Here is a 27,173-nt window from a genome sequence, read left to right on the forward strand (position 1 = left end):
TTTATTTCTCTATATTGATAGAAATTTATTACTGTTGTAAAAATCTAACGAGTTGTTCTTACAGTATGTATGATCAAATGGATATGTAACATGTTGAAAATTACCTGCATGCTTAATGGTTTATTATACTTAGATTGATACGTTTTTAATTCATATTCGCTACCAGAAAAAAAACTAGAGTACATGGCGTACAAGATACTTAGATATTTATGCTGATAGAATAGTGAACGACTTACTTATAAAAAAAAAAATGAAACATTTTTATAAGTTATATACCTATTTACCTACCCAAACGTTCGCTTTTATCGAATGACTGGTGCCTAACAAATTTATACAACCTTGAGGAAATTTGCCAAAGATATAAATACTCTAATACCTAACACGAATCAAATTGAAACAAGGAAGCCATATAGAATAAAAAAAATTATAAAACATGCAGTTCATTTTTTTCAGTCGATTACATAAAAAATTCTATTACCATTATACTTTCGTACAATACGAACAAACGAGATGAAAGTTGTAAGTTGAGAAAAAAGTTTATCGCCTTTTATGTTTCATCTCGCAGTTTCGCATATTTACTTAGGTAAGCACCCTTAAGGAAGTTTTTCAAATAATGAAAGCGTTTCACTGTATACTTACTTATGCAGCGGTTCACATAGTTGAAAACAATTTTTCATTTATCGATTACAATCTAATGTGCTGTGGAATTGTTGTTTTAATTAAGAGAACAATATTTCATATTTGTCGTAACGTTGCTGTAATCGGAATACATTCTTATCGAAGATCGAGTTTAGCTTTTCTTCATCTTAAGAATTCATTTACAAGAAACGCGTTAAGTAAATGTTTTTGTTTTCCTCTCTTCTTTCCCTTTCTATAATAAGTAGTTTGAGTATAGAGAAGCTGGATGCTGGAATAATTAAAAGACGTTAAAACATAACGAGATTCCTTGTAGTCAACAAGTGGTCACAAATAATTTAAGACATTGAATAAAAAAAAGGTTCAGTTCAACACACCATGGTTTTGATTTTGAAATCAGATCGGTTAATTTTGATTTATTGTGAAGGTATAGGAGTACATTTTGAATCGTTACAGAGATACTGAAACGGTGAAGTGGTAGGCAAGAAAGAACTACATTGATTCTGACTATTTATCATTGGTATTTTTTATACAGTGTACTTTCGATTTTTTGGTGGGTTCTTAATTTCATATTCTTTTTGAATTAGTATCAAGCTGAAGCAGGTTCATGTAAATATCAAGATTTAAATTCAAAAAGTAAGATCGTAGTACAGTTAGGGATACTTGGATGGGAAGGGGGAGGGGAATATCTTGAAAATCCAATTTTTGAAATAGACCATGCTGTAGCTTTCTGTTGGTGTAGGTCTTTTACCATAAATCCGTCACCGATATTCATCATGTATGTCATCAACAATGTTGAGAATTCATTCGAAGAAACATTTTAAACATTCGTAAGAAATATTAATCCAAATCCAGACACATTTAGTTCGCCAATGATGCGATAGGTAGGTATGTAATATGGATGGATGCGGGTTGACGAAGGAATTGCATGTCAAAATGACATCTTCAGCATTCAGTCATAGGTAGATATAGAATCCAATGGAATGAGCTATTAATAATTAACGTACCCGAAGCTTGCAAAATCACCTGTAATCATACAAAAATATAAAAATTCTTCATCAACTTCATCATATATCATAATATTATAAATTAAACATCTATAAAATTGAATCCAATAACGCGAAGATAGATCTTTTCTGGCACTAGAAGTAGTCTTGCCTCCTGCGACCGTGAAAAATGACAAAATGGACATATATCACTCTTGTAAATACATTTTTCCTACGGCGAAATCCACCAGTAATGCAGCCAGTTCATGGATTAAACTGAAATGGAAAAATAGCGTGAAAATAAAAAGAAAACCCATACAACAGCCAAGCAAATAGAGAAGCATTAGCATCACATTCGTACGTGTAGCTGTAGTAGAGTCTTACAAAAATACGAGTTTTATACGGAGCTGGCTTTGGCTTAGGTTCACGTATACAACTCCCCACCCGATCTAAAATCTAAATATGCTAGTTCCTCTTCATCAGAGTTGTTTACGTTTACATACACTAGCAGTATCCACGAGCTATTAGAAGCTATGGGATAGAGATATACGCGTGTGTGGAAGCCGCTGAGTTTTATTTAATACATTGTTTCGACTTCGAGTATATTGATAAGATTTCCAATTGACCTGCAATCAACGCGAACTTTCGTTAGTGTTTTTACTTTATTGTTAACTTGAATTTTAGTTGTTTTATCAGTGACTAGTTGACTACCTGTGTTGTGTTCTTCTTTCTTATTCTTGAGTGGAGTATTGAGATGCCAGACACGTGGTTTTGTGGCGCGTTTAAATCGAATTCGTTGAGTGATTTTTGGTGCTTTTCTTCGTAACTGTGTTGTGTGCTGAAAGTTGGTTTGGTTTTTTTAAAGTGTGCCTTTTTTTTTGGATTACCTGCTGTTAATAGTCTCGTTGGGATATATTGATTAGGTAAGTTATAAGTTCTGTTTACTTACTGTTACTTTACTTGGTATTTTGTTGAAGTTGAAATAGAGGAAAGAGGAATAGATATCTATCTGTCCAGTAGCATGTATGGCCGTATTGGGTGTTGACTTTAGTGTTTTGAGTTGTGCTTTTAAACGTCTGTCTCTGGGGATTTTGAATGATTATGCATAAATATGTATTCTGAAAGCAGAGATCAACTATTTTCAGATTAATTTACTTCATACAGTCAAAATAAATGGAAGGTTGGAAGCTGAGATGACAGGAAAAAACATGCAAGCTCACCTTATCAATCTTATCATTATATCATAGATGATGCTTTTGCTTACAAAAGTGGGCTTTCGGCTGTAAGTAGGTAGCTCAGAAAACTACCTACTTAATCATTTTGAGTTTTTTTTTTTTTTTCTCAAGAATGCTCCAAGCTCTTAACTTCTTAAGTCTTGATAGTTTTGAATTTGATATAAATTATTAATAATATTACTCAATGGGATATTAGTTCATTGATCCGATTGATCGTTTTTGAATTTGAATTTCAAATTTCAATTTTCAATCATTTTCTATCAATTTAGGTAGGGAACTCTAACAGGGGGTATGCTGGACCGCCATTTTCTTCCTTCCCAGAACGTAAACAAACGAAACGCCGTAAGTACGCATACAATTTTTCGTGTAATAAACGCAATTTTTTGAAATGTTCGCGAGTTCGGGTGAACTTCTATGTGGTCTCAAATTAAAGACGATGAAATTTCCTATCGATTGATGTTAAATTTTTGTCATTTCGAGTAAAAATAACGATTTTATGAATACTTCTATTCTACGGATTTTTGCATACTACGTACGTCATCTTTAAACTGAAAATTCTCAAAATTTTCAGTGGACACATGCATGTTTCAAAGTACCAAAATGTTTGGAAATTCATCCTCTTTAAAATGAGCTATTAGCGAAAGCTCTAGATGCAACCGTTCAAAACTTTTGGACGTTTAAAGTTGCGAAAACAGGCTGCGCGCGGTAAGTATTGAACTTTGAACTAATATTACTCAAAACTTTCATCGAATACATAGGTATTTTAATACATCAAAATGTTCGTAATTTTATCCTCTTTAAAATGGTTGTTTACCGAAAGCTCTACATTCAACCGTTCAAAAGTTTTTGAAGATCAAAGTCGCGGAAAGTGTTCAAGTCGTGTTATCACTGTTATCAGTCAGCTATTTTTGACCAGTAACCACTTTTCGCAACTTCAATCTTCTAAAACTTTTGAACGGTTGGAGGTAGAGCTTTCGGTAAACAACCATTTTAAAGAGGATAAAATTACGAACATTTTGATGTATTAAAATACCTATGTGTCCACTCTAAATTTTGAGTAATTTTAGTTCAAAGTTCAATACTTACTGCGCGCAGCTTGTTTTCGCAACTTTAAACGTCCAGAAGATTTGATCGGTTGCATCAAGAGCTTTTGCTAATAGCTCATTTTAAAGAGGATGAAAATCCGAACATTTTGGTACTTTGAAACATGCATGTGTCCACTGAAAATTTTGAGAATTTTCAGTTTAAAGATGACGTACGTAGTATGCAAAAATCCGTAAAATAAAAGTATTCATAAAATCGTTATTTTTACACGAAATGACGAAAATTTAACATCAATCGATAGGGAATTTCATCGTCTTTAATTTGAGACCACATAGAAGTTCACCCGAACTCGCGAACATTTCAAAAAATTGCGTTTATTACACGAAAAATTGTATGCGTACTTACGGCGTTTCGTTCGTTTACGTTTTGGGAAGGAATACAATGGCGGTCCAGCATACCCCCTGTTAGAGTTCCCTAATTTAGGTACAGATCAAAAAACTTTTTTGTTAAATACATTCAGGTTGGCAACGTGAAATAGATGCATATGATTGGTCATTTGTGGAATTCTCAGTCCAACAACCAATCCTGTACTTTCATTCTTATCATTCACTGTGACCAACCGAATGGTCAAAGATTATGATGACTGATAACACACAATGCAACGATGCAAATTTGGCAAAATTCTTCGCAAAAAATGCAATTTTATTCGATTTATACAGAAATCCTTCGAAATGTACGTGTTAGTGAAGTGTTTTTTCGTAAAGATTTCATCGATTCGAGTCTACTTAGTGTTTTTTCATCAAAGAATATGAAAACGAACGTGTAAAGTGCAATCATTATCCCTGCTCGTAATTCTACGACTTACTATGGCTTCCAATCTTCCATCGCAAATTGTTATTTTACGACAACGGAGTTGCATAAGGTAAAATTCTTCAACGATCGTAAATTAAAGATAGAGAATAATTTCAGCTCAGATCACCCAAATCACAAATAATTTACGCAATCTGAAAGTATTTAACAATAAATAACACGATGCCAGCTCTCAGATGACGCTTTCCGGCTTTCGGCTTCGTTTTAGGATCGTAAAACCAGCTATTTACGAATTTTTACGTTACAGCTTACGTTATGAAAATGTATAAAAGCTCTCAACTATACGAAGCCTTACTTAGCTGAAGTAGAAGATTTTTTAAACGCAGTTTATGCTTCTAGATTCATTATCATTCTACCTACCTTTCACCTATAGGAGGACATAATGGTAATTGTTAGTTTACCAGAATGGATTAATTTCGCTAATAAAATCGCGTCTAAAGGTGGAATTGAGAGCGAATCGAGTATTAACTATAAGGAAATAGAAATTCTATAGACGGTGTGTGTTTAAAAGTATGTTAGAACATACCACCAGGTAGTATAGAATTAGGACGCGCGGAATCTATGAAGCAGAATTTGTCCAAGCAACTCTCTATTAGTGGTATCGACGCCTCGGGACATTATCTATGTAATTTTCCTAACGCTGCATATGCTATTTCTCATAATGTAATTGGAAAATATACCCTCGAGCTAACTTTTGACCATTTTCAAGGTTTTATTTTTATTTTTTTACTCTTATACGTACATATGAGCACAACCTTTGACTATTCATGGTACCCTATAAATGGAGGACTCTCCTGGTGTGATTTACCTATTCCATTCGCGCCAAAACAATCGATCGTGTTTTAATCGATAGGTCGTATACTTACTTTTACGTTCACTCTTTTTTTTGTTTGAGAAAATTTCTCATTTATCGAATACCAGGTAGACCTTTATATATGATAGGTCAAGACAAAGTCTTTTGTATTCGAAACTACAACTAGATATAGTTTTATACTATACGTTTTGTGTCTGCTCCAAATGACGCCGAATGAAAGTATACCCAGATAAGACTCTTCTTTTATTGTGCAGACAGGTACAAACGCAGGAGTGTTGACGATGCTCCGCAGGTTACCTGTGCAGGTGATTTCTATCTTTTCATTCCATTTAACATTGTGTTGAAAAGATCTCCAGCGACTCCAGCGTGTATATAAAGATCGAAACGAGATGGAAAATAACGATCGAGTATTAAAAGCAAACTTTTATACGTGATTTTTTTCCAAACTCGAGGAATTAAAGAGTAATATAATGCGGTAGAAGTAACGGAGATTTTGAGGAAATGACTGATTCCTTCGGCTAAATGTACTATACAGCTTTGAGAGTAAAATTAGTAGAATTCGAATTTTTAAAACGAAACGTCGTATGTGAGTCACGTTTACGTGCATCATGGTAGGTAGCTGCTAATTATTGTCGGCTCGTATTATATCCTAATAGCGCATTAATGCATTTAGTGCAGTGGTTCTCAAAAATTCGATCAGAGAGATGGAATTCGTGAGTGTGTTCCAATTTCACTACGTCAATTTCTAGATGTTTGGAAATATTTTAAATTACTGTGTTATGGGTTTTTGTCCAGTGTTGAACTGGTTGAACGGAGTTCAGAATTGTTTTCAGATTTTTTTTTAGATTTTGATGCTAATTTTACAATTTTTGTGTAGTTTAACAAGTTTTATATGGTTTTTTTTTTTTTTTTTAGCAATTTTCATGTTCTATCGAAATTTTTGCCACTTTTGAGTATTTTCCAGTTCTGCAAAAATTGGTTCATTTTTTTAATATCTATAACTTTTGATACATGCAACATTGAGTGTAGACTTTTGTGTAGTTTTTTCGTTGGTTCAAGAATGTTTTCAAAAAAATTTTAAGCATTTTATTGACACATTTTTTGCTATTTTATCGACTTGTGATTAATTTATTAGCATTTTTTTCAAAATTCTGAATGAGTAGTTTTGATTCTTTTTAAACAAGTTGAAGCATTTCTATGCCTTGAAAATGATTTTATCAGAGTATTTCATACTAATTGAAAAACATTTTGAAGCAATTTTATCAATTTTTTGAATTGTTTCAATTCTCCTTCAGTATTTTTACTTTCAACATTTGAATTACTTTCTCGACTTGAAAAGGTATTTTTGAAATGAAACATGCAAATTGAGTAACGTTTCAGCAATTTTTTCACTATTTCATTTGAAAATTGAAAATGATACCTACAGGGTGCCCCAAGAAAATCGTGAACCCCTAAAAAAGTTTTCTACTAAATGTTTCAGTTGATCACACTGAATGATAATAATGATAGCACATGATTGGTTGTTAGACTGAGGTGATAACATTCCACCAATCATATTATGCATCTACTTCACGTTGCCAACCTATATTTTTAATAAAAAATTTTCTTTGGGGTTCACGATATTTCTGGGCACCCTGTATGTTGGAATAGGTACGTTATACACATTTAGCCATTTTGAAGAATTTTAATAACTTTTTCAATATGTATTTTGACTTGGTTTGATAGTTTTGTAAAAAATTGTATGATATTCGAAGTGTTTTTTGGTCTGGATTTAATGTAAAATGATATCGTTTTTCTACAATTTTTTGCGATTTCTTTTGGTCTTTAAGTGATTTTCAATAGTTTTTACAATATTTTGAATTGATTTTATATTTTTAATCAACTTTTTGATTCTGAGAGCATTTTTACATCTTGAAATGATATTTCAGAAATATTTGGCACTTGATTACATTAAATTTCAGCAATTTTTATGCACATTTTAGCAATTTTAGAATATTTTTTAGCAATTTTTTCTCGCATTTTGAATTTTATTCGTATCATTTAATCAATGTTGACTATATAAAGTATTTTTATGCTTTAAAAATGCTTTTTCATCTTTTTTTTTTTTGAAGTTTGATCAAAAATTGAATAACATTTCTGCAATTTTTATGCAATTTCTTCAAACTTTAAACAATTTTCATCAGATGTTTTTAAAAACATTTTACAAAAAAATTGAACAAAATTCCAGCAATTTTCAAGCAATTTACTTTTTCAACGTTATCAGTTTTTAAATAAATTAAAAAATGTAAATTGAGTAACTTTCCAGCATTTTTTTTTTTTTTTTTTGGAATTTTAGTAACTTTTTGTAATTTCAAATTGTTTGAATACTTTTTGAGCACTTTTTATAGTATTTAATGTATATTTTTGCTTATTCAAAATGGTTTTTTAGATCACAAATTTTTATGCTTTTTTTAAAAATCAATTTTAGAATATTTTTTAGCAATTTTTTCTTGCATTTTGAACGTCTTTATTCGTACCATTTAATCAATGTTGACTATTTATAAAGTATTTTTATGCCTTAAAAATGGTTTTTTTTATCTTTTCCATTTTTTTTTTTTTTGAAGTTTGATCTAAAATTGAATTGCATTTCTGCAATTTTTATGCAATTTCTTCAAACTTTAAGCAATTTTTATCAGATGTTTTTTACATTTTACAAAAAAATTGAACAAAATTCCAGCCATTTTCAAGCAATTTTATCATCTTTTGACTGATTTTCAATAATCTTTCAACGTTTTGAGTTATATTGATGACTACTTTTTCAACATTTTTATTTTTTAAATAAATTAAATGTAAATTGAGTAACTTTTCAGCAATTTTTTTTTTTGGAATTTTAGTAATTTTTCGTAATTTTGTATTGTTTTTATACTTTTTGAGCACTTTTTATAGTATTTAATATTGTGTATTTTTGCTTATTCAAAATGGATTTTTTAATCACAAATTTTTTGCATTTTTATCAATTTTTAAATAGGTACGTACTTACTTATTTTTTATAAATTCTTTGTAGGTATTTTGAATTGCTTTGATGTATTCTTATCAACTTTTCTGATATTTTCAAAACTTTACAATTTGATTTTGAATTCACATTTCAATATTTCAGCAATTTCAATTAAATTTTATCAGTTTTTGAGCAGTTTTTTAAAAAAAATGTTACTACATTTTAAGCAGTTTGATTATTTTTTATTAAATTTATGATACTTACATATATATAGCGTTTTTATAACTTGATAATTCAATTAAATTTTAATTCAGAATATTTTTTCAATTCCAAACAATTTATTTACAAAATTTACAAACAAAAACGCACCTTTCTACAATTTTTATGCAATTTTATCAATTTTTGGGAAATTTTCGATGGCTTTTTCAACATTTGAAATAGTTTTGATTATGTACTTCTTATCAACTTATGTTATGTAAAATATTTAAAGCATTTTTATATCTGAAAAATCAACACTTCAGCAATTTTTATTCAATTTTAACAAATTTTTAATTACCTATTTTTTTTTTTTTTTTGCAACCAAGAGAAAAATGATTGTATCTGATCAGGTCTGGCCAGATCTAATTGGACTCGGAGAATGTCCAGATCTAATCGGATCTGATCTGGTCTGATCAAAATAAAATCATAGAAGTCACCAGGTGTACAAAATCGCTCAGAAATGGCCACTGCTTAGTGAATCTCCCTCCAAAAAGTCACCCAGGTATAAAATACTCGTATGCGACATTTCTATGTTCTGGTGAATCCTGGTGAATTCTGGAGAATCAGTCACCAAGATTCACCAAAAGTCACCAGGTGTACTAAATCGCTCAAGTATGGCCACTGCTTGGAGAATCTGTCACTAAAAAGTCACCCGGGTATAAAATATGACTTTTTCATGTTCTGGTGAATCCTGGTGACTTCTGGTGAATTAGTCACCAAGATTCACCAGAAGTCACCAGGTGTACAAAATCGTTCAGAAATGGTCACTGCTTGGTGAATCTGTCTCCAAAAAGTCACCGGGGTATAAAATATGACTTTTCCATGTTCTGGTGCATCCTGGTGACTTCTGGTGAATCAGTCACCAAGATTCACCAGAAGTCACCAGGTGTAAAAAATCGCTCAGAAATGGCCACTGCTTGGTGAATCTCCCTCCAAAAAGTCACCAAGGTATAAAATATGACTTTTCTATGTTCTGGTGAATCTTGGTGAATTCTGGAGAATCAGTCACCAAGATTCACCAGAAGTCACCAGGTGTACAAAATCGTTCAGAAATGGTCACTGCTTGGTGAATCTGTCTCCAAAAAGTCACCAGGGTATAAAATATGACTTTTCCATGTTCTGGTGCATCCTGGTGACTTCTGGTGAATCAGTCACCAAGATTCACCAGAAGTCACCAGGTGTAAAAAATCGCTCAGAAATGGCCACTGCTTGGTGAATCTCCCTCCAAAAAGTCACCAAGGTATAAAATATGACTTTTCTATGTTCTGGTGAATCTTGGTGACTTCTGGTGAATTAGTCACCAAGATTCACCAGAAGTCACCAGGTGTACTAAATCGCTCAAATATGGCCACTGCTTGGTGAATCTGCCTCCAAAAAGTCACCAAGGTATAAAATATGACTTTTCTATGTTCTGGTGGATCCTGGTGAATTCTGGAGAATCAGTCACCAAGATTCACCAGAAGTCACCAGGTGTAAAAAATCGCTCAGAAATGGCCACTGCTTGGTGAATCTCCCTCCAAAAAGTCACCAAGGTATAAAATATGACTTTTCTATGTTCTGGTGAATCTTGGTGACTTCTGGTGAATCAGTCACCAAGATTCACCAGAAGTCACCAGGTGTACAAAATCGTTCAGAAATAGTCACTGCTTGGTGAATCTGTCTCCAAAAAGTCACCAGGGTATAAAATATGACTTTTCCATGTTCTGGTGAATCAGTCACCAAAATTCACCAGAAGTCACCAGGTATACTAAATCGCTCAAGTATGGCCACTTCTTGGAGAATCTGCCACTAAAAAGGTCACCCAGATATAAAATATGACTTTTCCATGTTCTGGTGAATCCTGGTGACTTCTGGTGAATCAGTCACCAAGATTCACCAGAAGTCACCAGATCTGGTCAAATCTATTCAGATCATTGACTCAATCTCACTTCAAAATTCTTCACCATCTTTCAAATGCTCAATCCAATCTTCATTTCAACCGCCTTCTCAATACATCTGATAACACGATCGTACCATATTTCTCAACAATAGTCATTCATATACCATCATTTCCGCAGGAAACTTGAAAAAAAAAATGAAAAATCTGACCATTTCGATGTTGTTGTTTTCATTAATATTCTCGATGACCCAAACTTCACCTAATTCGTGCCACTTTCGGCCTAAACTTTCCATCGACTCGACCGCAATCCAAGGCCCAAAAATTCGCACAATTCAGCGAAACTCGTGTGTGACACGATATACGAGTATACTCGTACCTTTGACTCTGTGTATATTAAGTGTGCAACAGCCACAACATCCCAGCAACAATAACAACGCACTAACAACAATAAAAGAAGACAAAAGACTACATACACGCATATTTACTCGTACTCGGTGGCATACAAATGATGGTAATTAAGTCCACCGACCAATACATCACCACGTCGTCGTCGTCGTACTATACTCGTATTATGGTGGACATTCCGTTGACAATATTTCCACCGAGACCCCTTCTTGCCTGCGTTAATAACCTACATTAACATCAAAAGTTGATTAAACAGAGTAGGTACCTTACCTACCTAGTATTGTTGGTTCCGCTTCGTGAATTCGAGTTATTCGATTTTTCATCTTTTTTTTTTGGTGGTACACGAGGAATTTGAGTAAAACAAATGAGGTGTCATAGTACTCGTATTCGTCTGTCTGGTGATTTAATGGCCGAAAAAAGGGGGCCTCGAGCTGGGGTTAAGTTACATTTGAGCTGTGAACTCATTTAGAACATTTGTAACTTGTCAAACGGATTTGGACGATTTCACGGATCGACTCGCGGCTTGTTCGGATCAAAGGAGGAAAAAAAGGATCTCGGAATCTCGCGAGTTTAATTCACAATTCGATCGTGGTCGAGATGAATATTTTTACTCTCGTTGAGGTAATTCCATTCCAAGAGCAAGAAGAACGTTTTAATTGCTCGATAGTCGAGAGCGAGAGGAGTTGAAACAAGGAGTGGTAGCGTGCTGCCGTTTACACCAAAGCTGCAACGTGTTTGCTGGAATGTTACCTTGCACGATAGAAATATTAAATAGGACATGGGAGAGGCATCTGAGATACACACCAGTACTACGAAAGGTATCTCGTATCTTGTGTATATTGCTCGAAAAGATGCTGAAGAAACTCGCCTTCTGCACATTTAAATGAAAAATTCTCGAGTATATATATTTCGTAAAGTACTGTACATAAGATAATTTTTTAGTGTTTTTTTGGTAGGTAAGGGTAAGGTGCCCTAATATTGACCACTTCCTCAGCCGATTTCGGCTCCAAATGCCCTGACTTCCACGGAAAAAATATTTTCTGGTGTATTTTTCATAGACAAATCGATTGAGACCAAAATCATAGCTCTACAGCCAAAATTCGCGAAGGTATTCACAAAAAACGTTTTCGAGAAGTCAAAAAAAAGTTGAGTGTTTTTTCAATTATTCATTAAATTTTAGCAGTTATATGTAACTAAATGCTGTAAATTGCAATTAAGAAAGAAGATTCCATATTTTGAAGACACTTCATCGATTTGGAAAACAATTTCGTACAGGTCGCACCTCGGGAGTAATAAGGTCATATCTCAAACTAGACAGCTAAGCAAAGCTTCGCTGCAAAGTGTGCGTAGCTAGCTGCCTTTTCTCCAGCTATAACCGTTATTACATCTAGGTAGTGCATAAGTGAATCAACCATGTCACAGTAATGAGAATTTTTGAAACTCTCACTGCTTCAAAATAATAATTGTTTTTCAGTGTTTTCATATTTTCCAAATTACAATAGGTATTTCATAATAATTTATAAGCTTGTATTGCTTTTAAATTAAAAAATTTCTAGTTGTTTTTCATAGTTTGCATTGTTTTAAAATTTACAAAATTTCAAATCAATTTCCCGAATTCCCCATCGCTACAATTTCATAAAGTTTTCAATAAATTTTCAGAATTTTGCATTGCTGCTGAGTTAGGAAATTTGCAATCAATTTTTAGAATTCACATTTCCTCTAAATAGTCAAATTTTCAATAATTTTTCAGAATTCTTATTGTCTTTAAATTAAAAAATTTCAAATTCAATTTTCAAGTTCATATTGTCCACAAATTGTAAAACGTTTACTCAATTTTTGGAATTTACATTGCCTCCAATTTTTCAGAATTCTCATCTTCTTCATAAATATTACAATACTTATTTCATATAATTTCAAGTTCACATTATCTGCAACTTACAGAACTTTTAATCAATTTTTGGAATTCTCAGCGTCTCTAAATACAAATTTTCATATTATTTTTTTTAGAATTTCCATTGTCTTCAAATTTATAAATTTTCAAACCAATTTTCAGAACTTGCTTTTTATTCTAAATCAAGAATTAAATCTTATAAAATATGTTAAGAATTTGAATTGCCTCTAAATTACACGAAAAAAATATGGGTAATTTTTACAAAAAAATTTAACTAAATACTGGTATTTAGCACAATTAAGTACCAGATCTCATTCAATAATTTTTACTGTAATCGTATAGTAAAAATTATCATTTTAGTAAATTTTGCTATAGGTACCAATAGTAAAAATCATTTTGTTTTAATAATTTTTACTAAATCATGATAATAAAAATTACATGTTTCAATTGTACAAATATTAGTTTAATTACTCATTTTGAAGTAATTTTTAAATTATAAGTAAAAAGTTGAAAATTATTCATGTCAAGGTAATTCTTACTATACTTATGGCTATAGGTAGACAAAAAATTAATGAAATGAATTTTTAGTTAGCAAATGATATCATAATTCATAACTCAATTTCAGCATTATTTTTGCCATATTATCATGTACTACATAACTCCAAAGCATTTACCTATCCAATTTTCCACGAAAAATCTGTCACCTACCTACTTACCTCACGGGGATTCAAACCTGGGTCCCTAAATTTCCTATTCCTACCTACATGCCCTAACCACTCAGCCACGAATTCACTACAAGGGTTAGGGCATTAAAATAATATATTTGTTTGGTAAACGCCCTACCAAACCACTCCCACTTGGAATTTACAGCTAACAGACCGGTGGTGTAACAGGGTACAATGAAACACAGCTGGTGATGGAATAGACTGGGGGTATAGCAGGGTACAATGAGCGGCAGGTGTTCTACAAGTCCCCTTTTCCTTTTTTTAGGATTTAATGCATTAAAATAATGAACTAAAATTGCAATTACTCAGTAATTACCCATCCGAATTGAATGAAAATAAATCTATACCCTCCGCCTTAATGATTCTCAAATGGTGTCCAATAGGTACGAAAAACGGTTGGATAGTTTAAGAGAACATTCATTGTAATTGAAATTTCAATTTCTTAAAGCAAAACCAATAGTGTGCTACGCACACTAAAAAGTGAAATTTTACAGAAGAGTGATTTTCTTTTTTTTTCCTATCTAGGGCTGAAAAGTACTACTTTTCCAACCTCGCGAGAATCGCTCGGATGTAAAAATAAGTACTTTCCACCCTCGTTCAGGAAAAATTACTTCACTAAACTCGGAGAAAAAGTGATTTTGAACTCGTGTGAGTTGTTCCCCTCACTTCGTTCGGGTCACAAACCTCACCCTCGTCAAAAATCACTTTTTCGGCCCTCGTTGTGTAATATACTATTAAAACCTTGATTCATTATTTTTATCAACTTATAATTACCTAATTGCGAGGAATGAATAGCACCTCATTTTAAAGATCTGGTATCCTACCTTCATTTAGCATAAGAACACTTTGAAAAATAAAATCTTTAAGAGGAAACATTTCAATGTTTGGAAAACATTTTGAGTTATACGAGTAAGTTATAACCTTTCATTAAAGTTGATGTGGAGGCGAAAGGAAGCGTCCAAAAAAAGTTTCATGATTACAAAGTTGTAGAGAATTAAATTTCCAATCGACATATTGCCATTAGTTTTTTTCTAGAGTGCTTAGTTTTTGAGTTTTTCTCAAAAAACTAAAATTTCATGATATGTGCAAATTCATTTTTCTGAAAAGTGATCAATTTAAAAAAAATTTCCATTTGATACAGACCAATAAAAAATGCACTCCTTGTGACTATTTCTAACTGACAAACATTCAAAACAATCAAAACTATTTGTTAACACTTTGTACATATGTACAAAATTTGCTCAAAAAAGGTGGCGTTTTTTGAGATGTACGCTTATAACTCCAAACAACTTGCAATGTTGTTGAGATTTTGAGTTAGGCCATTTCCGTTTTTTACAAGATCTAGATAATGTACCCAACTCAAAGTGTAATTTTTGGTTGAGAGGGGTCATACAAACCCCAAAAATGCAAAAACATCAAAATGATTTTTTTTTGAGATGTGACCTTATTACTCCCGAGGTGCGAGGTAAGATGCACCGGGGGAAGTTAGAAAACTTGCTCTAGCGCCTAGAGGTTTATATCTGGCGAAGTGCCGCTAAAGGTGACTTGATCGTACTATGGTACCCCCACTTCATCACGGCATACAAATTTTCGCGATTCAGTTTCATTTTAAATGTCTTTGGTTCAATTGTATTTTGTTGTTGTTTTGAACTTGTTTTGAATTTGTTCTAAAATACAGACTTTCTATTTCTTATACTAGTTTTTCGCATATAGCGGACGAACCGTGCGTCCTAGTGAAAATCTGATGAGAGTGATCTCAAAGAGAATTAAATTCTCTACAATTTTGATATTGCGCAATTTTTCTAGGACGCTCCGTTTGTGATCTACACCTCTGCAAAGTTTAGCCTGTTCTGACTTCCCCCAAATTGGGAAATATTTTGCCAAGTAATTTTAATGCGGTCGCGTTATTACGATACGATCAGGTATGCGCGATATGCTAACGTTTTGTTCATCGAATGATGAATGCTGCCGAGTATGCGGACATGTTGGTATTCGCCATTCGCTGTTCGGTGTTCGGTGCGGTGTGATTAAATGTAATACGAATTACCGAGATAAAAATATGATTCCATTTGATAATTCATCGTATAATTCTTCTTAACGTCACGCAATCCATTTTATTCGAGACAGATTGCTCGTCGCTATTGCCAGATCGTATACCGAGTCAAAACAAATCGTTCTGTGCCAAAAGTACATCACTTTGTTTACATCTTCATCGAGTACGAGTTCAGCATTCTTTTGCAGGTCTTTTGTTTGAGGAAATACCTGAGATGGTATTTCAAACATAGGGTTATTGAATTATCAGCTATCGAGCGAAGAATCATCACGAATCGATGTAAAAGAGTGAACTTTGATTTGGAAAAGCACAATTGGACCGAAAGCCATGTCAGATTAAATGAATCTTTGTTGGTTTGAATCAGATTGAATGATTGTTTTCACGTGCTATGTACGTATTTTGTTACTTCAAAACTTGAAAATCCGCTGAGAATGGAATCATAAATCAGTTTGTTACGATGCCTTTTTAAAAATTGAATTTTCTTTTGAGTCATTCGCTCATTCCACGTTAATTTGACCAAGAAGTGGTGAGGAAGGTTCGACGATTTTTTTGAAATCTTTCCTGTGGAAAGATCTTCCGAAGGGATGACTAATGGCGCAAATCGCAGCCCTCTAGCCCTTTTTTAAAGGCTGCTAGGGGGTGTCAAAGTTTTCAGTGAACTTGAAATATCATCCATTTCAGCAGTGGATTACTCGATAACCGCGATACCTGCCAAAATGGAACTTTTTTCAATAGTTAGGGATTTTGATAAGCTTTTTGGTGATACTATAAAAATCAGTGTTGCCACTTTTTTTTCGTATCTACGAAAAATTAGCTCGAAAAGTTTCAAAACGTAGTTTTCATATCGTTCCGACTCTCAAAAATTCTGAAAAAATATATTAGGGATAACTTTTCTTGCTGAACAACGTATTAAAAAATTGGAATGGCGTTATTCCGTAAAGTCGATTTTAAAAAATCGAAAGTTTGTGAAGTTGACCCATTTAACCCCTATTTTTACGTATCCGTTGAAAAAGTTGAAAACCCCCTTTCACTCGATGAAATGAACTCATCACAAAAAAATCAAAATTCGAAAAGATTCAAAAAATAACGAATTTTATTTTTTTTTGTTATGAGTGTGATTTTTATCAACTTTTTCATGAAATACGTCAGAAAGAGGTCAAAATAAGACAACTGAATAAATTCAAACTTTTTTTAATGTTTGGAATTGAAAATTGAATTTTTTCAAATTTTGATTTTGTAGAAAAATATCAAAAAAATCTCCTATTAGAATATTTTTAAAATCTGGAAACATCTCGATGACTTGATTTTTTTATTTGGTGAGTGGGGGGGGGGGGATTTCATCATGTCGAGACATTCGATTTCTCAAGGATTTAAAAATTTTTCTACAAGACGTAGAAATCAATTTGGGCAGCTCAAAATCGACTTGTGGCTCAATTTTTAGACCTCTTCAAAGGTCTTATCCTTGTTTAAGCCAATACGTTAGTCTAAAATACTCAAAGTGTACAGCCTGGAAATCGATCCTTTGGGTGATAGGTTGGGAATAAGCCACAACCTCATTTTCAGCTGCTCAAATTAATTTCCTCGCTTTCTGGAGAAGTTTTAAAATTCTGGAGGAATCAAAATTTGCGTCAAAAGCTCCAGAAAGACTCGAAAAGCTCAAATTTAGATTCGGGGGGTTGGTTTTCGACAAGATATCGCTAATAGAGCAAAAATATTAAAAATTTCTTCAAGGATGGAAAATTTTTGATTTTTTTCAATCTTTTTCCTATAATTCTGGTTATAAAAATGCACTTGAGACGTTCACTTGGAAATTGCGCCAAATGTAGATAAACTCGTTTAATAGGATGTGACCGTGCATATTAAAACACACCTTAAGCCAAAAAACTGTTTTTGAGAAAAATGGGTTTAAAGTTTTTGGATTATTTTTTTGCGCGGGGGGGGGGGCTCCGCGGCTACCCGCGTAACATTCGGGTTGTCCTGGTGGTGGCAGAGATTCCAAAGTTGCTAACAAATTGTTTTACTGTGTAAGTTGAAACCAACCTAACATAAAAAAGTTTTTATGCATGAAAATGTTGTGCAAGTTAAAAGCGACCTAACAGAAAAACATCAATGTTTTGCAAACGCAGCCAACAAACATGCATGTTTAAGGTACTAAACATGCTCCATTGTTCTTGAGACCAACTTTTTTGAAAAATTCAGCATTTTTTACATAAGAATCCGTATTTAACTCAAAAGTGACAAAAAAGTTGTAAGGTCTGTTTTAATATGCACGGTCACAGATGCAGATTGCAGAATGAGTCACAACTTAATTTTCAGCTTCTGGAGAACTCGAGAATCGCGCTCTGGAGGCTCCAGAATGACTTGAGGTGCTCAAATTTGAATTTTTTCAGGGAGTGAGGGGGTAGGGTTGGTTTCAGACAAGACACGGCCATTTTTGCAAATTTCAAAAATTCCCTTATACAAACAGAGCAAGTACTAGTATGCATTTTTCGATGAATTTAAAAAAATCAAATTTAAGCCAAAAACGAGAAAAAAAATCAAAATTTTACCGAATTGCCCTACAAAGCTGAGATGTTGAGATATGTGCCATTTTCGACCTCCGAAATCGATTGGAAACGGTTTCAAACCGTTTTGAGCAGTTCTGGAGCCTCCAGCACATTTTTGAAACTTGAAATTTCCTCAACATCTTATAAAATGCAGTTGGAAAGCCGAAATTCATTCTGTAAACTAATTTTAATACTCTATGAAGTCGACTGTAGGCAGATTTCAAGTCGTTTTGAAATTTCTGGGGACTCTTTGAAAGTTACTGGAGTCTCCAGCACATTTATGAATCTTGAAATTTCCTCAAAATTTTATAAAATACAGTTGGAAAGCCGAAATTCATTCCGTAAACCAATTTTAATACTCTATGAAGTCGACTGCATACAGATTTCAAGTCGTTTTGGAGTTTCCAGCGACTTTTTGGAAGTTACTGGAGTCTCCATGATTGCAGAATAGGCCACAACTTGATTTTCAGCGGCTCAAATTTATTTATCTGTGCCTCCTGGAGAACTCGAAAATCGCAGTGAAGGTCCCAGAATGACTTGAAATGGTCGGATTTGGATTGGGGGGGGGGGGAGGGATTAATTTCAGACGAGATACATCCATTTTTGCGAATTTCAAAAATTTCCTAACAAATAGAAGATTTGCGATTTTTTGACATTTTCTTCTCGAGGGGAAAGTATTTTAACGGATACAAAAATTTTTGAACTGGATAGAGGGGGATTGAAAGAATATCCAAAGGCCAAAATACACCACCAGCCAGAATTTTAGGTGCTGAAATTCATTTTTCAATTTTTGGCAAATTTTTAAAAATTCAAATTTTACTCATTTCTTGTAAAAAAAAATTAAAATTTGATCAAATGAACATAGATTGCCGAAATTCGGTTTGTACCCTGTTTTCGATCTAACGAGTCGATTGCTGATGGTTTCGAACCGTTCTAGAGCCTCCAGTGAATTTTCGAATTCTCCAATTTTTGAAAAAATGCTGTAGGATACATAAAGTAAAAATAAAATTCGGAGTCAAGAGAACTGATTAAAATTTATGTTTTACATTTTGTTGATTGACAGAAGTCCACGAAATTTCAGATTTTTTTCTTCTCGCCTAATCGCTGGAGAAAATTTTGCATTTGAACTGGTTCAAAACGGTTTTGAAAATATGTGCCTTAATTGATCAAAATGGCTATAAAGATGGCAAATTCGATTGTACAGGTGCTGAATTTCATTTTCACTTCACTTACAGGCCTTTTTTCAAAAACCAGAAAAATCCCAAAATCCGCTGGAGGCTCCAGAACAGTTCGAAGCCATCACCTTTCAACAGTACAAAGCAGACTTCAACTTTTTATTTCAATTTGATCAAATTTTGATTTTTCTAATGAAAAATAGGTCTTTGAATTTTTGAAAAGTCGCCAAAAATCTAAAAATAGATTTCTGCCTTCAAAATTTTTACTGCTGGTGCAATTTGGAGTCCTTTTTCAATTCCCCCTTGCCCGATTCAAAATTTTTTGTGTCGGTTAGGTAGTAGATAAGTCCTATAGGTACATTTACTGTGGTCAAAAAAATACACTTGAAAAGATGTTTGCCTGAAAATCGTTTCGAATGTGGATAAACCCTTTAAACAAGTCGAAAATAACCCACAATTCCATTTTTGGCTACCCAAATGAATTTCCACGTCTTTTGGAGAAATTTTGAAATACTGGAGAAAACGACAATAGCGCTGGAGGCTCCAGAGATGCTCGAAATGGTGAAATTTGGTTCAGAGGAGTTGATATTTATGTTTCATGATTAATTTACACCACTTTCATTAAATAGAAATTTTTATAAAAGAAGAAAACATAAATTATCAAAATAGGTAGTCAATTTTGAATTTTCAAAAATTTGCCAAAAATCGAAAAACTAATGTTGGCAGCTTAAATTTTGATAATGGAGACTTCAGACTATATCTTTTGCTAAAATCACGGTCCTATTCAAATTGGAAACGGACATCTGGAAAGGTTCCCTTGTCAGACGTCTTTTAAAAATTTAAGATTTTCAGAAAAGTGAATTAGTATGCTTTTATTTTTGAAAAGAGCTGTGGAGTGTGGGTGTTGATAACTCCAATTAAACTTTGCAAACGTTTGAATGAATCTTCACTGAGACCCCATAAACTCGAATGAGGTATAATCTCATAGAAATCCTCGTCTCTTCCTTCTCTCAAATCAAGATGTCAGAAATCCCAGTCAATTTCCTCCTCCCATCTCATTTCATCTTCCAATATATTCTCCAACCTCCCTTACCCAGCTAACAGCTTATCTTCACAAACCTTTCAGCAGATTCTCTCAGATAAAGAAATCTCTTCATGATTCCATCATCACGTACTAAATCAAAGGTCTTTGACACCGCGACCATGTACAAGAGCTCTCTAATGCTGTATTGTATGTACAATAGCCACTCTACTCAGACGACTCGATGCGCTGACATTTGAACTTGAGGTTAATTCACGGTCTAATATATGTAGATCACATATTATGTAGGTACTCGTAGATGTGTTGCTTTTATGTATATAAGTTTAATCCTCCTCTCGCGGTTTCTTTAATGTACAGATTGGCGTGAAAACGAACGCTCGAGCTCGTGAATAATTAACACCGGATAGAATTGCTGAAAAGCGCCATCGCCATCTCGCTGGCCAGTTGCTAGTCTTTTTTTTTTTTTTTTACTTCATGTTCTGCGGATCGTCGATCTAATGGACTTTGCATTTGTAAAGCTATAGGAGTACTTATGCCTATACTATTGCCATTAGAAGAGATTTATACGTAAGAGTGGCACGTTTTTCTCAGCTTTTTATCTACTGTATAAGCACTAAAGACGTAACTGGTTCTCGATTTACAAACGTTTTGGAAAAAAATTGAAGGTTTTAAGCGCGTGTCACGTGCAATATACGAGTACTCGTATACGATGATGCGATGCCGATGGTTTCTTGACCTTCGTTACGCGCGGATTCGGATAATGAAATTTTACGCTTTGTATAATCTATCCGAGTACTTATCCGAGAAGTATGTCTAACGCGTTCATATCGTACGTGTAATCCGAACGAAGGATCATTTTACATTCGACGAAAGATGATATGTTGTGGGTGCACATGTATTAATGCATCGTTTACCTATATAAGAACACTATTTCAAGCTTGATTTTCGTTGAAGAAAAGCCAGAGTGCTAAACCTAACGGCCGAGAAGGAGGAAATGCTTCGCTCAGAATTCGATTCTCTTGATTCAACGAATCAGTTTTTTAAAATCATTTTTAGAGAAGAAAATGTTACAAAAATCTAAAGTAGGTAATCATCCGATGAAGAGAACGAAACGAATCACGTCCAAAAACAAATGATTTGAATCAAGGCATTTTTGATCCAAATCCGAATCATGATTCGAATCATTCTCAACCCAAGGACCCACCATGTTTGATCGCATTCTCGATCTGTTTGTTTAGAGGGTTTAACCACATTTGAAACGATTTCCAGGCGAACATCTCAGAACTCCAAAATACACTACCAGCAAAAATTTTGTTGGCTAAAATCTATTTTTAGATTTTTGGTAACTTTTTAAAAATTCAAAGACCCATTTCTTATGAAAAAAATTATTCGATCAAATTGACATAAAAGGTTGAAATTTGATTCGTACTTCATTTTCGATCTCTTGAGTCTGGATTCTCTGGTTCTTGATAAAAAAAAACAACGCTGTAAGTAGAGTGAAAATGAATTCAGCACCTATATGGCCCTTTCGATCAATTAGGTACTTATTTTGAAGATCTTTTTGAACCGGTTCAAATCCAAAATTTTCTCCAGCCATGTAAAACTTGCATTTCAATTAGTCTTTCTGACTGCGAATTTCATTTTCACCCTATTTACAGTATTTTTTCAAAAATTGGAGAATCTGAAAATTCACTGGAGGCTCCAGAACGGTTCGAAACCATCACCAATCGACTCGTTAGGTCGAAAACAGGGTACAAACCGAATTTCGGCCATCCATGTTCATTAGATCAAATTTTAATTTTTTCATGAGAAATTATAGTCAAATTCAAATTTTTGAAAATTTGCCAAAAATTGAAAAATCGATTTCAGTGCCCAAAAATGTTTGCTGGTTGTGTATTTTGGCCTTTAGATACTCTTTCGATTCCACCTTGTCTGTTTTTAAAATTTGCACCTGTTGAAATACTTTCTTTATGCGAGGAAAAAATGTAAAAAAATCATAAATTTTCTGTTTGTGAGGAAAATTTTGAAATTCGCAAAAATGGCTGTATCTCGTCTGAAATCAACCCCCTCCCCCAGAAATCCAAATCCGACTATTTCAAGTTATGCTGAAGCCTCCAGCGAGATTCTCGAGTTCTCCAGAAGGCGTAGAAATGAATTTGGACAGCTGAAAATCAAGTAGTGGCTTATTCTGCACCTATTTAACGAGTTTTTCTGCATTTGGCTTAATTTGCAAGTGGACGTCTCAAGTGCATTTTTATAACCAAAATTATAAGTAGGGGAACAAATTCAAGAAATCCAAAATTTTTCATCCTTGAAGAAATTTTTAAATTTGCTATACATATTAGGTAGTTGTATGTATCTTGTCGAAAACTAATTCCCCGAATCTGAATTTGACCATTTTGAGAATTTCTGAAATTTCTGACGCAAATTTCGCTTCCTCCAGAATTTCAAAATTTCTCCAGAAAGCGTGGAAATTAATTTAGGCAGCTGAAAATGGAGTTGTGGCTTATTCTCAATCTATTCAACGAGTTTACCCGGATCGATTTCCAGGCGGACACTTCGAGTACTTACTTGTACAAACATACTCACTCAAATGAGGATAAGACTTTTCAGGAGGTCTAAAAATTGAAATACAAGTCGAATTTTAGCTGCCCAAATTGATTTCCAAGTCTTGTGGAAAAGCTTTAAAATCCTTGAGAAATCGAACGTCTCAAAATGGCGAAATCCCCCCCCCCCCCCAAAAAAAAATCAAGTCATCGAGAATCGAGATGTTCCCAGATTTTAAACATATTCTAATAGAATATTTTTTAAATGTTTTTCATAGGTCGAATGTGAATTTTTTTAAATCCTCCGAAAATTGACAAATCAATAATTTCAGCATCTAAATAAAATTTTGGCTGGTGGTGTATTTCGGCTTTTGGATATTCTTTCAATTCTTCTTTGTCCAGTTCAAAAATTTTTGTATCGATTGAAATACTTTTCTCGTTAGGAGAAAATGTCAAAAGATCGCAAATCCTCTATTTATAGGTACATTGTTGGTACAAGGAAATTTTTGAAATTTGCAAAAAGGCCTATATATCGTCTGAAACCAACCCTTCCTCCCTTTCCCCCCTAAAAATCCAAATCCGGCCATTTCAAGTCATTCTGGAGCCTCCAGCGCGATTCTCGAGTTCTCCAGAAGGTATAGATAGGACGTCTAACAAGGGAATCTTACGAAATGTCTGTTTCTAATTTGAATATAGGCCACGATTTTTGGAAAAAGTATAGTCTGAAGTCTCCATTATCAAAATTTGAGTAGCCAAAATTGGTTTTTCGATTTTTGGGGAATTTTTGAAAATTTGACTGCCTACTTTGAAAATACATGTTTTCTTATTTTAAAAAAAAATTCTATTCAATGAAAGTGATGTAAATTAATCATGAAACATAAATATCACCTCCCCTAAATCGAATTTCACCATTTCGAGCCGTTCTGGAGCCTCCAGTGCGACTTTCGTTTTCTCCAGGACTTTAAAATGTCTCCAGAAGACGTGAAAATAAATTTGGGCAGCCAAAAACGCAATTGTGGCTTATTCTCGACCTGTTTAAAGGGTTTATCCACATTTGAAACGATTTCCAAGCGAACATCTCAAGTATATTTTTTGACTAAAGTAATTCATGTACCTAACCAACACAAAAATTTTCCAATCGAGCAAGAGGGAATTGAAAAATGACTCCGAAATACACTACCAGCAAAAATTTTGAAAAGCTGAAATCTATTTTTAGATTTTTGGTGACTTTTTAAAATTCAAAGACCTATTTTTCATGAAAAAAATCAAAACTTGATCAAATTGACATGAAAAGTTGAAATTTGCTTTGTACGTCATTTTCTACCTCTTGAGTTGAAAGGTGATGGCTTCGAAGCGTTCTAGAGCCTCCAGCGGATTTTGGAATTCTCCAATAATTTTTGAAAAAAACGCTGTAAGTATAGTGAAAATGAAATTCAGCACCTATACAATCGAATTTATCATCTTCATAGCCCTTTCGATAAATTAAGGTACAAATTTTCAACAATTTTTTGAACTGGTTCAAATGCAAAATTTTCTCCAGCGAGTAGGTGAGAAGAAAAAAAGGCTGAAATTTCGTGGCTTTTTGTCATATGTACATTATACAAAATGTAAAACATAAATTTTTGTCAGTTCTCTCGACTCCGAATTTCATTTTTACCCCATTTACAGCATTTTTTTTTTTAAATGGGAAATTCGAAAACTCACTGGAGGCTTCAAAACGGATTGAAACCATCACTGATCGACTCGTTAGTTTGAAAACAGAGTACAAATCAAATTTCGGCCATCTATGTTCATTTGATCAAATTTTGATTTTTTTCACGAGAAATAAGTCGAAGAATTTTTTAAATTTTGTCAAAAACTGAAAAATTAATTTCAGCACCTAAAATTTTTGTTGATGGTGTATTTTGGCCTTTAGATATTCTTTCAATTCCCGTTTGTCCAGTTGTCAAAAAATCGCAAATATTCTGTTTGTAAGGAATAATTCTTGAAATTTTCAAAAATGGCTGTATCTCGGCTGAAACCAACCCCTTCCTCCTCCCAAATCCAAATCCGACCATTTCAAGTCATTCTGAGGCCTCCGGCGCGATTCTCGAGTTCTTTAGAAGGCACAGCTAAATAAATTAGAGTCGCTGAAAATCAAGTTGTGGCCTATTCTGCAACTACGGAGACTCCAGTAACTTCCAAAAAGCCGCTGGAAATTCCAAAACGACTTGAAATCTGTCTGCAGTCGACTTCATAGAGTATTAAAATTAGTTTACACAATGAATTTCGCCTTTCCAACTGCATTTTATAAAATGTTGAGGAAATTTCAAGTTTCAAAAATGTGCTGGAGGCTCCAGAACTGCTCAAAACGGTTTGAAACCGTTTCCAATCGATTTCGCAGGTCGAAAATGGGACATATCTTAACATTTCAGCTTTCTAAGACAATTCTGTAAAATTTTGATTTTTTTTTCTCATTTTTGGCTTGAAATTGATTTTCAAAAATTCACCAAAAATCGAAAAATGCACATTAGCGCTTGAAATTTTGGCTGGTGATACATTTTTGTATGCTCTTTCGATCATCTATATCGAACCTCCCCCCCCCACCCCAACCCAATCAAAGTCCAATGTGCAAAATCGAGCTATTTTTGAGACAAATTCATATTTTTTGAATATTCGAGACAACGAGTGTTATAAGCCTGATTTTTTTTCACAATAAAAAATTAGCCATGGAAATTTACAAGAACCCTTTGTTGTCTGTTGATCCAAACTCGCCTTCGGGTGAATTGACTTTACTCTATTTGGCTCACTACATACGCTAATATTTACTTTATAGACTGTGTATTCATTATTTATACTCATGCACGACAATGTAAATAGAGGTGTCTTCTGACAATGTACCGCACTCCCCTGTAAATTCACCTATCCGTGCCGACTAATGCATGAATAATCGGTCATGTTGATGGCCACTTTTCGTACATGGAAACAATAAAACTCATCTCCGAGTCCAAAGCTGCGACTCGCAGACTCGCGTTTACTCTGGGAAATGGCAACACGCGTCCAAATATTTCAATTAACATAGATGGTAATTTTTTTGACGATTTCACTGAAAATACTTATACATATGATACTCGAATGAAGGTACAACATACAAATTACAATGCACATGGCAATTCCTATAAGCGACGATTGTTGAAATATTTGCATTTTTTTGGTATCCGGTTTCACTTTCTTCTTGAAGTTTCGCGGTTGCCGAGGCCAAGTGCTCGTATGAGCCTCTACGATGAAAAAGAAGTGCTGGTTTTTTTTCTTCTTCGTCTTATTCATTGCTCATTGCTGTATCAACGCATTCAAAACCGTTATAAGAATACGCAGAATTTAGCATAATAAGAGGACATCGCGCTAGCCAAGTAGCCAGTCGAGCCACTGTGTGCTGTGTGTATTCAATATGGCAATAATAGTATAAGGAAATATTATACCAGCACCTATGTATATGTGGATATGTGGCCTGGTTTTTTTTATTGTACTTATGTTGTACCAAGAAGAACTAGCCACTCGATCTCGATCTTCGGGTATACGACGGGTGGATGCACCTTCACCTTCTTATACGAGAAGTAACATCCGTTATGATGTATTAGTCACGTGCTGCCATAGAGTACTTTATTTATTATTATCATTTTTTTTTTTTTTTGTGGCGAGTAATAAACGAGTTTGCAGAAGCGAACGAGCAATTTTCTCGTTGAAGATTCTAACGAAGTGCCGGAAATTTCCTCGATAGGATCCAATTACCTAAGTGACGGAGATACGATAGAGCTGGATACTGGGGAATGGGGATGTACCTAAGGCGAATTTAACGAATAAGGGATGCTTGTAATTAGATGATTTTCGTGTGATACGCTGCTGGAACCCTCTTTCCGGCGTTTTGTTTACCATCAGGTATACTTTACCTTACCTTATCGAAAAGGGTAGATAAAAAACTCGGTTCTCGAATTAGTTCGATAATGACGTTGACTTTGTGGTGTATTTGATATCGATATTTTTGGTTTTGCCAACAACTAAAGGTTTGTGTTTGTTTACAATAAGCGAACGAGGTAAACATCGTTTTGGGTTTTGAT

At 33.9% G+C, this 27,173-nt stretch overlaps 1 protein-coding gene across 2 annotated transcripts in view; it reads left to right on the forward strand.

Annotated features, from left to right (window-relative positions):
- Nucleotides 1-2,110: 2,110 nt before the first annotated feature.
- The window catches only part of LOC135846289 (uncharacterized), a 142,265-nt gene continuing 117,202 nt past the window's right edge, over nucleotides 2,111-27,173 (forward strand). Inside the window, exon 1 of one of the 2 annotated variants that reach the window (XM_065365289.1) lies at nucleotides 2,111-2,545. The gene's annotated coding sequence lies outside the window, so the exon portion shown is untranslated. The remainder of the gene's footprint in view (nucleotides 2,546-27,173) is intronic. The other variant, XM_065365288.1, reaches the window with a different exon arrangement.

Source organism: Planococcus citri, chromosome 5, assembly GCF_950023065.1.
Source record: "Planococcus citri chromosome 5, ihPlaCitr1.1, whole genome shotgun sequence".
Taxonomy (NCBI): domain Eukaryota; kingdom Metazoa; phylum Arthropoda; class Insecta; order Hemiptera; family Pseudococcidae; genus Planococcus; species Planococcus citri.